General features: G+C 44.1%; 1 protein-coding gene across 1 annotated transcript in view; it reads right to left on the bottom strand.

Annotated features, from left to right (window-relative positions):
* The window catches only part of ZC3H12D (zinc finger CCCH-type containing 12D), a 45,061-nt gene extending 31,955 nt beyond the window's left edge, over positions 1-13,106 (bottom strand). The window contains exons 1-2 of the mRNA XM_082633817.1: positions 12,825-13,106; positions 2,383-2,556 (exon numbers count right to left, since the gene is read on the bottom strand). The gene's annotated coding sequence lies outside the window, so the exon portion shown is untranslated. The remainder of the gene's footprint in view (positions 1-2,382; positions 2,557-12,824) is intronic.
* Between the last annotated feature and the right edge of the window lie 258 nt (positions 13,107-13,364).

Raw genomic sequence — 13,364 nt, 5'->3', positions numbered from 1 at the left:
CAGCTGCTCTGTGCTCAGTGTCAAGGCTGTGGAGGTGGGTTCAGGACCTGACAGAACAGCAGGAAAGGGGGGGGAGGGGCACCTCACAAGTGGAACAACGGGGGTCAGATCAGGTCTTCTAGAATCAGCCAATCCAGAGGGAGGGGCTCTGGGCCAAAAAGGCTGTAACCTCTGGCTGGAAGAGCCCCTAAGGAAAAAAATAAATGAGAAACAGGAGACTGAGAAAATGAGAGGGATAAGAGCTGTTAGAGAAACAGCAGCTCACATGGGCACTGTGTTTTCTAGTTACAAGTGCCTGCTGGTATGTCTCCTTTGGGAAATCCCAAAGTCCCTGGGGCGTGGAAAGAGCTCCTCACGTTGCAGGTGACAAGGCTGAGGGACAGAGAAGTTTTGATGGTGTACCCAGGATCCCAAGGCTAATGGATGGGAGAGACTAGACTCCCAAGGGCGTCCCAATTCCCGCCACAGGGTGCAGTCCAGGGCCGCTCGGCGGCCACAGAGCAGGGCCAGCCCTCATTCAACACATGACACTGACCCCCAAGTCCGTTCCTGGGTCGCCTTTGCCAGCTCCAGGGAAACCTACCACAGACACCCATCAGAAGGCACCCACCATGCCGAGGAGAAAGTTCTAAACAGAGTCCACACCGAAGTTTTCTGGTTCAGCTCAGATCTAGAGGCCTTCAGGGAAGCTGTCAGAGTTTGAAGAAGTCACAGAGAGGCAAAGACTTCAGCCTATGAGATTTGTGGTTTGCGTCTGGCCTTTTTTTTTGAAAACGGAATTATCATTTTTTTAAATGGTGGCAAAATAGTCATAAAATTTACCATTTTAACGATTTTTAAGAGTGCATTTCAGCGGCATTACGCAACCATCACCACCATCCATCTCCAGAGCGTTTTCGTCTTACAAAATGGAAAGTTTCTCCCCATTAAACACTAAGTCCCCACCCCCTCCCTTAACCCCTGGTAACCACGGTTCTACTTTGTGTCTTTATGAATTCGACCACTCCAGGTACTTCACATAAGTGGAATCATACAGTATTTGTCCTTCTGTGACTGGCTTATCTCATTTGTCATAATGCCTTCAAGGTTCATGCATGTTGTAGCAGGTGTCAGAATGTCCTTCCTTTCTAAGGAAGGAAATAATAATACTCCATTGTGCGCATATAGCACATTGTGTTTATCCATTCATCCATCCACTCAAGCAACCCAAGTGGCACCTGGGCTGCTGCTACGTTTTGGCTGTTGTGAACAGTGTAGCTATGGGCCTGGATGGACCAGCTTGGCCTTTCGTTTTCCCCTCAAACTTGTCTCCTGCTCTTGTGTGCTGTCGTAGGTTGCTTCGGGCATGCACACAAGTATTTACAGTCCTGATCGATATCCCAGGGCAACTCGGAAGCAAAGTTTAAAACAAAACCCTCTACTAAATGCCACTCCCAGACGCAAGAGGGAGGGGATATGGGGATATAAGTATATGTATAGCTAATTCACTTTGTGATACAGCAGAAACTAACACAACATTGTAAAGCAATTATACTCCAATAAAGATGTTAAAAAAAATGCTACTCCCAACCTATTCACGTACCAGGTGTTGGCACTCCCATCTTGGCAACGTCTGGCCCTGGAGAAGAGGTCATATCTTAGGGTTCATGGCCACGCATTCTAATGGCTCCAGGGAACTGGCCAAAATTACATTCACTGCCATCAGGTGAAGACTTATTTCCATGTCCTCATAGGCCTTCTTGAAGCCCACAGGGTCATCCTCTAGAGGAGACGGCATTTGGGGCCACTGCCAAACGTTCCTGATCTGCCAGGAAACTAGACACCTGCCAAAAAACATCTAGTCTAGAAGATACTTTCAGGAGCACGGAGACAGGTTTCAGATGTGCTCGAGAGCTGTAGTCCTTCTGAGTTCATAAAATTAAAACATCTTCAAAGACCACAGCAAGAGTTTTTACTTCAACTGAAGAGTTTCCTCTCATTAATCTTTCTCCCACAAAAGCCCTCTTTTTAAAAATAACAACAGAAAGCTTACTGAGAATTTTTTTATGTGCTAGACACGGTGCTCACACTTGACAAATTCTCATTCAGTCCTATGACAACCCTTCAAGGGAGGTACACAAAAGCCCTCTTGACATTAACGACCATTTTGCTAGAATGAGCAAGATTTCACCCAAAGGAGACTAAAGATGCTGACCTAATTTTTTTCCGCTGAGCCCTCAAAGTAACTGAAGGAGATGATACTGTTAGGATGCCACGCATCCAAGAACTGCCCCCCGTCCTGCCCCCACTTCCCCGTGCGCTCCATCTCTCTCCTCCCACCCCTGGACCCACGTCTGACAGCGTTCTGTCACACTGAAGGATGGCCAGGGGACATGCACTCACCAGCAGGGCGTGTCGAGGGCCCTCACAGTGGATGTTCTGCTCCCCTCAGCAGCGGTCACATGCTGTCCTCTCAGCTGGCCAGGTGTCCCCGAGGCCCGGGGAGCCACTTCAGGCCAAAGCGCCACTTCCTTTCACCAGAGTCACGTTCAGCTGCAAAGGTAGTTCTGCTTTGCACTGAAAAAAAAAAAAGGAAAGGAAGAAAGCAACCAGATGAGGGAGGGAGATAAAGCCTGAGCCTCAGCATGAGTCACTGAGTCCAAGTCCAACAACCACATGCAAAACTCACTCTGTGAGGGCAGGGCTGGCCGCAGACGAAAGCATGAGCTCTCTGGCCTCCGACAGTGGACATAGCTCATGCCTCCAGAGGACAAGAGCATCTGAACCTAGATGCTCCTTAGGAGGGTGGGTGCTCACAACTTCACAAACAAAACGACAGCATGGGGCTTCCCTGGTGGCGCAGTGGTTGGGAGTCCGCCTGCCGATGCAGGGGACGCGGGTTCGTGCCCCGGTCCGGGAAGATCCCACATGCCGCGGAGCGGCTGGGCCCGTGAGCCATGGCCGCTGGGCCTGCGCGTCCAGAGCCTGTGCTCCACAACGGGAGAGGCCATAACAGTGAGAGGCCCGCGTACCGCAAAAAAAAAACAAAAACTACAGCATGCAGGAGCCAAGAGGGGGCAGGGCAGGGAGAGAACAGACATGGCTGTGGAGACTCGGTGCAGGGGGCTGTGGGCAAGTCCCTGCCATCACAAGCGTCCCAGGCAGGTCACAAAGTCCTTCTAGCTCGAGGATCAGGGCACTGGCCTCTGTTGGGGATTATATGACCCTGGGCTCCCCTCTCTGCAGCCCTGTATGGGGTGTGCGGCTGCTTCTCTCTCACTGTGGCAGGAGGAGCCTGACCCTGGACACTGTGACCCCAGCGTCCTGCGGCCCAGCCTGCTGCAGCGTCAACAGGTACAGGCAACAGACCCCGAGCTCTGTGGTTAGTTCCTGCATTGGAGGACGCCCATCAGCGGTCAGAATAAGAGGAAGGAACACAATCAAGTCCCACAGCAGCCCACCTGCCAGCAAATGACAATGCCCCTAAAGTGACTTGTCCAGAAATACACAGTCAGCCAGATGGTCAAGCTGAGTTTAGATCCTGGGAGTTGGTGCTGAGGAAATAAAGTCACAGGTTACCAGACTTCTGCTGCTTTTCTTTATTTATTCCCCATCTGTCTCCCACAGAAGATTGGACGCAGTCCGGAATATTAAAGCACCTATAGAATGGATCATCTAAATTTAAAAAAGTACAATCAGAGGAGGGGAGGGATAAATTAGGAGTTTGGGACTAACATCAACACACTACTATATATAAAATAGAGAACCAACAAGGACCTACTGTATAGCACAGGGAATATACTCAATATTTTGTAATAACCAGTAAGGGAAAAGAATCTGAATATATATATATATATATATATATATATATATATATATATATATATATATATATATATATATATATAACCGAATCACTTTGTTGAACACCTGAAACTAACACAACATTGTAAATCAACTATACTTCAATTTTTTTTAAATGATGAAAATTCATAAAATAAAAAATAATAAAAAATAAAAGAATAAAAGTACAATCAGAAATCATTCAAGGAAAAAAAGAACATGTACTAGAACCTGGATGAAAATAGTCACTTCATTTGAACACTAATCATAGCTTTGAAATCTTGGGCACAATGGATTTTCTAAAAACAACTGCCATTTGTTCAGCCCCTGCAGTATATTTGCTAACTTTCCATCACAGTTTCCTAATCCCCACAATAGCTCTATGCACAGGAATTATTATTCCCATTTTTGAGATGAGGTCATCAGGTTGAGGAAGGGTAACTAAACTGCCCAAGATCACTCAGTAAGTGGTTGAGTCAGGATTGAAACCCAGGGCCATCAGGCTCCAAAATACACTCTTTCTTTTTTTTTTTTTTTTTTTTTAAATTTAGGCTGCACCAGGTCTTAGTTGCGGGATCTTCATTGCAGCATGTTTAGTTGCCGCGTGAGGGATCTTTAGTTGGGGCATGCGGACTCTTGGTTGCCACAGGTATGTGGCGTCTAGTTCCCCAACCAGGAATTGAACCCAGGCCCCCTGCATTGGGAGCACAGATTCTTACCCACTGGACCACCAGGGAAATCCCCAAAATGCACTCTTTACATGGTCACGTGTAGCCTCTCAGCTCCCACACCCCTAGTAAAGCATGCACGGTTTTCAAGAGAAGTAAATATTCTCCTGGTACTATATTTTAGGAGCAATCTAAGTCCTTATGTTAAGTAACATATCAGACAATATCTTCAGCTCAAGTCCTACAGAAGAGGCATGGGCCGTCAAATGCCCCTTCTTTACTGGAAGCCTCCGTCAAAGCAGAGTTGTCACACCTCAACTCAGGAGAGGGTTTCTGTGGGGAAATGACCTAACGCTGTCCAAGAGTCTTGCTCTCTGACTGTCTAGCCAAATAAAGCTATAGAACTCAGAGCCACACACTGCAAAGGGGCTCCCTGGACCATCTCTCCCAAATACCGGATTCTGAGCCACAATATTTTTACGTACAGGATAGAAACCCATCAAGGGAGGAATTCTCTGCGGAGATTGTCAAGTGCCACCATGCTGTGAACTTAATAAAAGATGAACCTGGGTGAAACTTATGAATCCTGATCTGTATCAACCCCAGGTGAGTGGCACCTCTGCACAGGACAGGCACCACAGTGGCCAGCAGCAAACAGTTTCTCCAAAAAGATGCCTGAATCTGCTCAACTATCAGACAAGTAAGTATTTGGCAGAGATCCTAGAATTCTGTGTCTGATATCTTGGAGATGTTATGTAGACCAGAAAAATTATTACTTAGCTGGCTTCCTAAGAAAAGAGCCACCATCTGGTGACTTTACATAACATAATCTGATTTAAAGAAATCTCACCTTGATTCCTCTACAGCTAAAATGACTTAGCTGCCACCACTCTGAGAAGCCAAAAGATTTGCACCACTGTTTAGGTTATTTCTCCCCAGTTGTAACTTGCCAGAGGTTACAATTTTAGGTACCGTATCACTCACCCCAAACTGGACTCTGTCTACGATAGACTGAAAAGAGGACAGCAGCGTCCCACTTGCAGAGGTAACTGGGTCCATGTCTACATGTCTCTAAAGCTATTAGACTTGGAGAACAGTGGCACACTTCCTTCTTCTGCTCTGTTTAAGATTGGCACTGAGTCTGCCCTGAGGCTATTTTTTCTGCACTCTGGCCCTTGTGGTAAGAGACAGAGGTCTGTACTTTCAGGAAGCAGCCTGGAGGTGTTGAGACAGTGTTCCTAAATGTGGGGTACAGACCCTCCCCACGGAGGAACACACGAACGCGCAGGCAGATGGCATGGGCTGTTTCAGTGGTTCCCGGACCCTGGGAGCCTGCAGATGGACCCAGGGCAGGACCCCTGGCTTGGCTACCTCCCATCTATGTATAGCATCAGTGAGCACCAAGAACAGTCTTTTATTGTATGATCTGTTTTCTCTGTGAGCTGAAACAGGGTGCAGCTGTCTGTAGCTAGGGCACGCAAAGGCTCAGCCCTGCTGGAGGTCACCCAGCTTCCTCCCCAGAGACTGCCCCGCTGGCAGCGCGTGGGAGTTCTTGTTTCTCTGTCACCCCATGAACATTTGAGCCTGTGAGACTTTTTGCTTATTGCCAACCTGATGTGTGAGAAATGGTATGTCACTTCTCACAGTTATTTTAACTTTTATTTCCCTGATTACTAGTGAACTTGAGGATTTTTTCACATGTTCATGGACAGTACAGTTTTCTTCTTTTTTCCCTCTATGGCCCATTTTCCTACCGTGTAGTCTTTTCCTTATTAATTGGTATTAACCTTCATATATTCTTCCTACTAATCCTTTATCTTTTGTATATGTTTTGTATATGTATATCTTTTGTAACTTTCAGCTCCCAGTCAAATGCTTGTCTTTTTAGCTTTGTTTATGATGTTTTGGGGCCTGCAGATGTTCTTCCTTTCATGTAGTCAAATCTACTGGCTTTTCCTTCATCATTTGTGCTTTTTGAATCTTGTTTAAGAAATCCTTCCCTATCCTGAGATTGTAAAGATATTTTCCTATATTGTCTCCAAAGTTGTAAGTTTCTATTTTTTATAATCAGATCTTTTATCATAATCTGGATTTTTTTTTTTTTTTTTACAAATTGTATGAGAAAAGGCCTAAGCTTATCAGGATAGGCAGTTTGGTGTCATGAGCTTGAAGTCAGGCTGCCCTGTCACTTACTAGCTGTGTGACCTTGAGCAAATTATTTAACCTCCCTGTGCCTCCATTTCCTCATGTGTAAGATGGGGATCATAATTACACCTATCTCACAAGGATATCCTGATAATTAAATTAATTAATGCACATAGAGTGCTTAGAACAGTGCTTGGCATAGAGTAAGTGCTTAATAGTTAGATGTTATTATTATGAGCACAAATTTTAATGAAGATGGGATGACCAGAACTTATGATGGCAAAGTCTAGCACCCAGGGAACACTGCAAAACTGTCAGAGGGCTACAGAGACAAGTAGAACAACCCTCTGGGTCATCACCAGGGAAGTGTACGTCCACTATCCACACAGAAGCAAGTGGGGAAGCTTCTGTCATTGTTCTAGCGCTTAGCCAATAATCTAACCTCAGTTGTTATTGGCTTAGCCCAATCATCTAATTTAAAACAACTGTGCATTTAAAACAATTTTTGTTATTAACTAAAACCTATGTGTCACTGTCTTTGAGTTCCACCTGAGATGTTACCATAAACAACTGCAGGGATGAAGGCAATAAAAACATTGCTAAAAAAAAAAATTGCTAAGTTCATTTCAGTTTCATTTCACTCCGTGCACTGGGCTGAGAACATAAACACCAACTAAACAAAGTTTCTGCCCCGAGTGACATGACTGTCAACAAAGAATGACAGAGACACTGTAAATGTTAGTGTGAGGCAGCGTTAGACTAAAGCAACCTCGGCACCACCGATGTCATGGGCTCGATAATCCTTTGCTGTGGGTGCTGCCCTGTGCAGGGTAGGATGTTCATCTGGCCTCTACCCACTAGACACCAGCAGCACAACCCTCCACATGGTGACAACTAAAAATGGGCTCAGACATTGTCAAGTGTCTCCTGGGGGTAAAATCGCCCCTGATTCAGAACTCCTGGGCAAGAGGTTCCGTCAAAGAGGAAGTACTGACTGCATGAGGGGCAGAGAAGGCCTTGTGGAGGAGAGGGGGGCTTGGGTGACTTTGAAGGATAGGCCAGAGTGTCCCGAGAGAAGGCTGTGTTCTCTGAGATATTCCAGGTGGAGGGAAATCTAGGCAGAGGCTCAGAGGGACAGGAAGCATGACCGGCTCCCTGGGGCTGAGGCTCAGGCTCAAGGGGAAACAACTCAGCTCAGGAAAGACTTAACAAGTTTTTTTTTTTTTTTTTTTTTTTTTTTTAGGAAGCATTTTCATTTTTAAAAATACAATTAACTGAATCATTAATATGTTCTTTCATACATGGGTTGTTTTGTCGTGATTTCCATTTCTGGGCCGTCATGAAGCTACCAGGTTGGGAAAACCGAGGGTATCAGAGTACTCGAAGTTATCAAGAGAAGAGCCTGGCCTTTCAAAGGTCGTCTAATCTTTGAAGGATCTCAGACCTTCTTACCAACCAGAAGTAAGAAAAGTAACGGTTTTCCAGGGCACTGTCCAGCTGCCTCTATTCTTCCTCCAACCTTGGTTGCCAAATTCGTTGCCCTATTGTTTAGTGTCTGAGTCGCTGACTGAGGGCCCGAATGCCTTTGTGTTTGGTCCTGGAGACAGTCTCTACTTAGATCGTGAGATTGCATCTATGTAATTATAATAAGTTGGCATTTTGGAAAAGCTCCCTAAAGCTGCTGCAACCACAGGTACAGTTTCAGTTGACTCTGGGGAACCCACCTTTTCTGGAGTCCGTAGTTCTCTCTCAAAAAGCCTTGAGGGAAATACGAGATGGTCTAACACTCTAGCCATTGCAAGGAAGAGAGACCGTGAATCAAACGGTGTGAGGAACCCAGGTTAAGGGCATAGAATGAGTGATGATACGTGTGTTAAGATAAAGCACTACTCTGGGGCTAATGACAGCAGATGTAAGTGGTCACATTTGAACACCTGCAACACATTCTACGTCTAGAAACTTGGGCCCTAAGGCTCAGCTCCATATTCTCTTAACAGCATCTTTTCTGGCCTCTGGCCAAAGTGCTGCAGAGGCTTTTCTTGAACTTTGCAACACCTCACTCCTTGCAGTGGGTTGAATTGTGCCCCCCCCCAAAAGATATGCTCAAGTCCTCACCTCCAATATCTGTGAATGTGACCTTACTTGGACGTAGGGTCTTTGCAGATGTAATCAAGCTAAGATGCTGTTGAACTGGATGAGGGTGGCCACTACATCCAATGACTCGTGTCTGTATAAGAGAAAAGGTCTGGATACAGAGACACAGACGCGCTGCAGGGAGGAAGGCCAGGTGAAGAGAAGCAGAGGTTGGAGTGATGCAGCTGTAAGCACCAGAAGCTAGGAAGAGGCAAGTTAAGATTCTTCCCCAGGTCCTTCAAAGGGAGCACGGCCCTGCTGACACTTTGACTTTGGACTTCCAGCCTCCAGAACTGTGAGAATCAACCTCTGTTGTTTTAAGCCACCCAGTTGGTGGTAATATGTAATGGCAGCCCTAAGAAACGAATACACCCCTTAGTCCCCAAAATGCCTTCCCTCGGGGCTCTTAGCCGTGGTAACCTCTGACTAAGCTAAGCACACTCTTCCTGTGTAGCGGGAAGAGTTGAGTCCTTGCGCCCAAGGGCTGCTTGGCCGGCCGAGGAGCGGCTGTCTGCACATGATGATGCAGCACGGCCTGTGCCTACACATGCTGGGGGTGTGCAGCGAGAAGACATCTAAGACAAGCCTGAAGATCAAGCAGGTTTTACGGGGATGCCTGTCACATTCTTTCCCATAAGCACACGCTAGGGGAAAAGGCCATGAATGTGTGTCTCTGGTTTATTTTCAGAGAATGAGTAGTAGATAATTATCAACATAATAATGAAACACCACTTATGATAAAGTTAAAAACACATTACTGGGCCTCCCTGGTGGCGCAGTGGTTGAGAGTCCGCCTGCCGGTGCAGGGGATACGGGTTCGTGCCCCGGTCTGGGAGGATCCCATATGCCGCGGAGCGGCTGGGCCCGTGAGCCATGGCCGCTGAGCCTGCGCGTCCGGAGCCTGTGCTCCGCAACGGGGGAGGCCACAACAGGGAGAGGCCCGCGTACGGAAAAAAAAAAAAAAAAAAAAAACATTACTGCCATCTGCTGAGATCGCAGAATCTGTGGGCTAGTTTCCCACTGAGGTGAGGCACTCTCCTGCGGGTCAAATCTGATGAGGTGCCTGTTCTCAGGACGATTCCAGGCTAGCCCTACGCACACATCCCATCAACGCAGTACAAAGTGAGCACCCCTCAGCCAGGGGGTCTCCATTCAGACCCTACACCGTATCAAAGTTTTACTAAAAGCATGTCCATCTACCACCATTCCAAAGATATTTGAATTGTTTTCTATAATGCCCAATGGGTGATTATGTCGCCAAGATAGTATGACTTTTACAAATTTTATTGGGCGGCCCACTCCACGTTCTGCTCCAACTTGGATATCAAACGCAGAAGGTGTCAGCGTACATGCATCGTCTCCCCTGGGAAGCCTGCTTTGATGTAAATCTGGATTGGGGGCTACGTGTCAATAGATGACAAATGAATCATATGCAGTGCCATCTGAGGAATTTGGTGCCAACCCTTGAGTAACTATACACAACTCCCAGAGTAACTTTTGCAACTATCCCAGTGCCACTTCCTTCGTTAGGAATATGTTCTACTTTTCCACTGCCTGGCAAATCAAGTCCAAGCTTCCCAGTTTTGCATTCAGCTCACTCCCTTCCTTAATCTCCTCCCGCCTTTCTAGGCTCTCTGCTTCCCAGTCCTCTGCTTTAGTCAGACCACCATATTACTCTCCCTCCACCTCTTGCCTTTTGACTTGTTTTCTGACTTGGCATCCCAAGCTCTCTCCACCAGATCCCACTGCCTGGAGGAAACAAACTTAAACAAAATTTTTCTCTTTTTCAGGAACCAGAGGTCATTGTGGTCTTTTTCAAGATTCACAACAACAAGGAGGCACTTTTCTAACTTCTCGTTTTATGTAAGCTCTCTTGCTCGTAAGTTACCATATTTTTGATTCTTTACGTATCTTGAGCATCCTAGTGTCCCAGGTAAAATAAATAATAGCAATACAACCTTGTAATTGCACATAAAACATCTCTCATAAACTCTGCCCATCTGCCCAGTCAATGCACAAGGAATAGGAGAGGAAGCAAAGATAAAATTAAACCTAATTAGCAGTCCTGGGTGGGTAAGATAGGGTAAGAGCAAAGAGTGTCCCATTAGAAGGAATAATTGAGGTTACTTGCTTTTTAAAAAGGGCAATTTTGAAAATTAAGGGGATCTCCATATTCTATCATTTAACAACAGGAAGCACAAGCTTCTCTAAAATTTCCCATCAAAACATGGTTTCATAGCAACAGCTACTGAAAGTTAAGTCTTCTGTGATTTCGATTTTACTATCTGTAATGCATTCTTTGTGACTCGATCTAGGTGGGTAAGAAATGTCAAATTCAAGATTAAAAAAATTTTATGATGAGTGGAAAACATAGGTATGAAATATATCTTTTAGTAATAAAAAGCAAGCAATTTACTAAAGGACGTTTGTGAAAGTATGGACCTATTTAAAGTTTCTCTTCTTTTAGCCTTTAATAGTTCTGATCAAAATCTTTGAAAATTCAACTGGTATGGGAGATCAAACCTGAAACTTTACAGCAAAGTTACAAGGAATGAGCAATTTTGTCCCAAAATAACTATTTTTTTCCTCTTAAAGATAAAAATATATACCTACAGCTCACTTTTTTTTTTTAAGCAAAAGTAAGATATTACTGGAGCCTGGTTTTAAGAGTTCGCCTAAAACCTAGAGAAGCAAAACAGAAGAAGCAGGAAACATGGTCACTCTACCCTACTTGTTAGTAATACTAACATAGCACCACGGCTGCCCTGTGTCTAGTCAAGGCGACTTGATGGACACTGTAATTAGAGGTCATCACCATTAAAAACACTTTCTGATTAATAGGACTCAGTGTTTCCATACATATAGCTTTGTTAAAACTAGAGTCTTTCATACCTAAGATATCAGCTATTGCAATTAAGGATAGTTTTTCCTTGAAACAATAGGTTCAGAAATTTTTACTACTTTTATTCTTCCCACTGAACCTATTGAATTCAAGTTTTAGTTATCAGGAAGTTATTTCTTCTCATGACTCCTGCCACAGTCAACAATCATTTCTCTTGCTCATTCATCTTTCAAACCACATTTTAGAATCTTCTGCGTGGACAATATTTATTTTTCTATATTCAGGGTGATAGTTTCTTATGTAATGTCATTACAGTTTTCTTCTATTGGTGGCTAAGGATTATGTATACTAGCGGAGAGACATCTGCTCTTAGCAGTGTGGTGGACTGGCTATTCTGAACTGTAACCACTCACATTCCCCTCTCCCTACACATGCCAGATAAATCCACATGTAAGATAAATCCAGATAAGTTACAGCAGTCATACTTTAAATGCATTGATGAGATTGTAAGACAGTTGGGGAAACTCCTCAAGATCAAAAATATATGAACAAAATGGTAAGCAAACCACCAGCCCTCAATGTAGAGCTTTGGAGACTAACAGCCTCAGGCCACAGTAATGAAAGACATTGATGAAGACTAGGCTTTAGGCCTGAAAGAAAGTTCAGAAACTGAATCTAAGATTTCCACATGAAGCCAGGAGATTAGAAGGGCTCACCATCAGAGAAGGACTAGGCTAGAAAAAAAAAAAAATCTGCAGGCATCTTCCCAGCTCTGCAATGATGGAGATGGGGATAGATCCTAATAATAGACTTATCTTCCCTAATATTTTGTAAACTCTCACTGTATTCTGCGGTTCAAAAGTACACTATGTATGCACATGGAAATAGTAAGCCAAGAAATTAAAATGGCCCCAGGTGATACCATCACCTGGAGCCTAAAAAATAAACATAAATCTTCTTTGGAGAAAAGCATCCTCAATTTAGATAGCTTGGGAGTCCCAAATTATGTATCCCCCATTTAAAAAAACATCAGAAACACATAAAATAATCCACTATGCACGAGTTAGCAGAAAAAAACTAAAGATTCAAATTCTCAAAAAAATTACATATTGGAATTGTCAAAAACACAATATTAAGTAACCATGGAAACAAAACAGAACGGAAATAAATAAGCAAGGAAAATTTAAAATAACCACCATACAGGCTTTTCTCACCTTCTGAGATGGCCCAAACTCTGTCTGTGGAGTGTTTCTCTCTAAATAAATCCACTTCTCACCTATCAAAATAAATAAATAAAAATAACCACACAAATTTGAAAAAGAATTAAATGGAACTTCTAAAAATGAATCACTGAAATCAAAAATTCATTGGATGGATTAAATAGCCGATTAGGTTTATAGGAAGAAAGAAAGAATGAGTGACCTGGAATATAGACCCGAAGAAATTATTCAGAAAACACCATATGGAAAATGAGAGTTAAGATTCAAAGAACTGAATGAGAAGGTTTAACAAAAAACTGATTGGAATTGCAAAGGGAAAGAACAGAATTAATAGAGGAGAGGCAATATTATGGTAGAGAAGTTTCCAGAATGGTGAAAAGTATGAAGCCATCAAACATAGAAATTATATACCAAGAATGATAAATTTAAAAAATCCATACCTAGACACATCATAGTGGAACTCTAGAATACCAAAGACAAAGAAAAACCTTTAAAAGCTGCCAGAGCCTTTTCAACAAATCTTGCTAGAGTGAG

This window comes from Mesoplodon mirus (genome assembly GCF_964341445.2).
Source record: "Mesoplodon mirus genome assembly, chromosome: 10".
Taxonomy (NCBI): Eukaryota; Metazoa; Chordata; class Mammalia; order Artiodactyla; family Ziphiidae; genus Mesoplodon; species Mesoplodon mirus.
The sequence above is the reverse complement of the archived record's forward strand: the minus strand, read 5'-3'. Positions and strand labels throughout refer to the sequence as shown.